Source organism: Frankliniella occidentalis, unplaced genomic scaffold, assembly GCF_000697945.3.
Source record: "Frankliniella occidentalis isolate FOCC.00 unplaced genomic scaffold, Focc_3.1 Scaffold244, whole genome shotgun sequence".
Taxonomy (NCBI): domain Eukaryota; kingdom Metazoa; phylum Arthropoda; class Insecta; order Thysanoptera; family Thripidae; genus Frankliniella; species Frankliniella occidentalis.
This window is the reverse complement of record NW_026267370.1, coordinates 58,161-61,999: the sequence shown is the minus strand read 5'-3', so window position 1 is coordinate 61,999 and position 3,839 is coordinate 58,161. Positions and strand designations below refer to the sequence as shown.

Sequence of the window (3,839 nt, the reverse complement as noted above, 5' to 3'; positions counted from 1 at the left end):
TCATTTTTCAACTCTAATGGCTCTCGGGGCTACTGCAACAACAAGTTGTTGCAATAACTTTTAGTTTCTGTAACTCCAGTAAGTTATTACAATAACTACGAGTTATTCAAATAACTTTTCTTGCCGCGCTCGGCTCCGTTTCCGGCCCGCCGAGCCGAGGGGCGGAGCCGAGTTGTCGCTCGGGGTTCGGCGGGGCCGCCGAGCACCGAGCTCGTCTGTCGGGCGCGGTATGAGAAATTGCGCGGTCACCTGCGTCGGGCCCAGGCCTGCCCTGAGCCTCTGTAGTCGCTAGCCGTATGTGACGTTTGGCTTGGCGTAACCAAAGCCATCGAGGCGCGAAGAAGAAGAAGTGGCAAGCTTATTTATTTATCGTCGTCGTAATGATCCGTGATTCATTCACAACCACCCCATCTCCATCTGAGGATGAGGAAGATTCGTGCACTTCAGAAGGCCTAAAGAATAATGCGCAAGTGAGTACCGATCCGCTGTTCTCCGTTTGACGTTTTCTCCTTTGGGTCCGAGCAACCGTCTGCTGTGTAGTTGACGCACGCAACGTGGTTTTCGAGCACGGAGCCATGCTTTTTGAGAGGTGTTTTTTTTGTTCGATTCAAGGCCTTCCAATCGCCCACGCAAAACACCTACCTCTTGTAGTGCCCTCTCGCATTGCCCTCGGGTAATTATCCGCACGGATCGTCGGGCAGCGTATGGGCATCCTAACCTTACAGTGAAGCACTGCAATGCGGCCTAACCTCTGCTGCTACTGCTCGGAGCTGAAGGCCGCCTCTATTTTCCTGTTACATTTGCTGTCTGTCTGATGAAACTGTTTTCCTAGCGTTGCAGATCAATGCAGGAGGAGATGGAAAGTCTCTCCCCGAGGCTGTACTTGGGAACTCGGGGAGAGAGAGGCATCCTTGGAGGGCCCTGTCGTAAGTATCCCTCCTGATTTTTAGGACCGAGGTGTTAAAATACCCGTGCAGTGCTCTTAACTAACACATTCTGTCTGACTTCAGGGCGTGTGGGGGCCCTCCTCTGGCTAGCAACATCCAATAGAGAATGCCATGGAGTCTTGGAGGGCCCAGTAGAGAGCCTCCTGGTAGGAACCTTTCCTCTGATCTGTGAATGGGAATGTGTGGAAATGCGTCTAAATGTATTAATTTGTCTTTTGTTTTAGGGCTGGTGGAGGCTCTCTAGGGCCCAAGGTATGGAGTAGGATAATTTGATGGACAGAACGAGGAAGCGCTCAGTAAGTACAGAATGGTGCTGAGAAAGTTTCCCGTGTCGTAATTTATTGACTGCAGTGTACTGATGAGGTAATTTTTTTCTAGGGAGTAATGCGATGTCTTTTCTGAAGAGGGACAAGGGCCATCAGAGAGCTGCCCTGGTAGGAAGCCTTCCTCTTGGATATGAGTGGGAATGTGTCAAGATGAAACATTTTGTCTGTTTGTGTTATGGCTCCGTGGCTCGTGGCTCTCTGTGTATGGCCCAAGCATGGAATAGGATAACTTGATAAACAGAAGGATGAAGCGCTCAGTAAGTGTAGAATGGTGCTGAGAAAGTTTCCCGTGTTGTAATGTATTGCCTGTAGTGTGCTGATGAGGTTTGGTTGTTTTTTTTTCAGTGAGTAATGCGATGTCCTTCCTGAGGAGGGCCGAGGGCCATCAGAGAGCTGCCTTGGTAGGAATCCTTCCTCTAGGATATGAATGTGTATGTGTGGGAATGTGTCCAGATGTAATATTTTGTCTTTTGTTTCAGGGCTCGTGGCTCGTGGCTCTCTATGTCCAAAGGCATGGATGTAAGGGGATAATTCGATGAACAGAGTGAGGAAGCGCTCAGTGAGTACAGAATTGTGTTGAGACAGTTACCCGTGTGTCAATTATCGACTGTAGTGTACTCATGAGGTTTTGTCTTTTTCCAGGGAATAATGCAATTTCCTTCCCTGAGGCTGTGAACCTATAGGGACAATGGCCATCAGAGCGCCTCCCTGGTAGGAGTCCTTCCTCTGATCTATGAATGGGTATAATCTATTTGTCTGTGAACAAGTGCCGAGTATGTTCCCATGTTTTGTTGGGAATGATAGTCACGCTCTTGATCTGGCTCTAGACAATGGCAATCCTGAACAGAGGTGAGGCTTAAAATTGGGACAATCTCTCCTGTGAAATGAATGGAATGCAATTAGTATCTCGGATGTATGGCTTCATGTCAGTAACTCAAGTTGGTTTCATTTGCAGGCAATGGCTCTTGGCAGTGATTGAGGAAGACCACAACTATTTTGAAGACCCTCCCCTGAGTGATGCCAAGCATGGAATGTGGTCAAGTCTGTAGATTGAATCCAACATCAGTTTGTTTGTACGACTGCCTAAATGGTTCATTCCTATCACTGAGAGTAGGTTGTCTGGTTCAGGAACAAGTCTAGTGATGGTCTGTAGGTGAGTGTTCGTTTTCCCGTGACTAAATAGTCTTTAAAACTCTGATTTGCTCACAATCCTAATGCCAAGTCCATTGCAGCCAGGTTCCTTCAAAACATTGGGGCAGTTCTTCAGTTGTGGGTTTCCAGCCGCAGACCATAGGCTCTCATTGTAATCCCAAATTCCACTGCGCTGACTGTCTCTATTGAGAATGTGAGAAAAATCCATCTGAAACGGCTACCAGGCAAGTTTTCATGCAGATTCTTGTTAATTGTTGTACTGTGGTTACCTTGACCCCCTGGGTTTTTTCTTTAATATATCGTTCTATTGCTTGTTTAGGTGTGGCCTGAATAGAACTCCTCATGTGAAAGGTTTATCTCGACTGCTGTCACAAGTCGTGAGAACACTTTGTTTACTACGAAGAATGTGTGGCATTTGGACACGGGTTGGTTTGGCACATTAACTACTGTGCTGCTGGTGACCTTTTGAGGATGGACTGAATCAACAGTTGACATCACAGGTGTGTAGTTGTTACTGCTGTCTTTCTTTATCCTGGCCCTCTCACCTCTTCATGGTTGGTAACTGATGTTGATACTTTGGTATTACAGGTATCCCTTTGGGGAGCTGTCAGATGCTGTGAGTTGTTGAACTGCAGCAACTCTTTCACTTGGTGGCTGTGAGTGAACTTGAAGGGAGAGAAGAATATATTCAAGTGCAGGTGAGAATCAAGTCTTGATTAGACCAATTCAACTTTCTTTTTTTTTTTATTTGTTGATTTTTTTTTGTTTTCAAATTGAGTAACCCCTTGCCTCAACCATGAATTGACTATGAATTTGTTTTGCAGGCTTGCGCTTCTGATCAGGCCTTGTGACACCTCGTTTACTGGAAGCTTCCTTTAACTTCGCCTGACCAACACAGGCAACTCCTGCATTCCCTGGAAAAAGTGGCCGAGCTACTCTCTTCAGCTGCGAAGCGCGCAGGACCTTCTTGCGCTCATTTTGATCGTCTGGCAGCCGCCTTCCTCATCACTTCGTGGGCAACTCTATCGCACTGTGCCAGCCGTGGCCGACGCCGCCAGCTTGATGACCAGGAGCAGCTCTGGGACCTTGATGTTCCGCAAGCCTGACAGAGCAGGGGAAGCTCGCCCAGCCGCCAGTGCCGTCGCACTCACCATCCCGAGCTCTTCTTCGTCCTGTTCTTCAAAGGGGTAGGGATGCAGCACGCGCCCGCCACTCAGCCGCGGCATGGCGTGCAGCACGCGCCCGCCACTCAGCCGCGGCATGGCGTGCAGCACGCGCAGGAGGAAGGGACAAGTGGCTGAACATGCGGATTGTCTGACATCATCGCCCTCACGGCCTCTTCGTGGAGGAGACTCCAGGGACTCTTGGCGCAGGGCCTTGGCAGAGCCCTTCATCCTTCTGTTCATCAAGTTAT

The 3,839-nt window shown here is 48.7% G+C and overlaps 1 long non-coding RNA gene across 1 annotated transcript; it reads left to right on the top strand.

Moving 5' to 3' along the window:
* Positions 1-91: 91 nt before the first annotated feature.
* LOC127750720 (uncharacterized) lies at positions 92-3,833 on the top strand. Its single transcript, XR_008011825.1, has 11 exons — positions 92-926; positions 1,011-1,093; positions 1,172-1,243; positions 1,326-1,530; positions 1,619-1,674; positions 1,753-1,832; positions 1,916-2,122; positions 2,229-2,426; positions 2,506-2,925; positions 3,014-3,123; positions 3,250-3,833. It is a non-coding gene; the product is annotated as an uncharacterized LOC127750720 (long non-coding RNA).
* Positions 3,834-3,839: the final 6 nt, after the last annotated feature.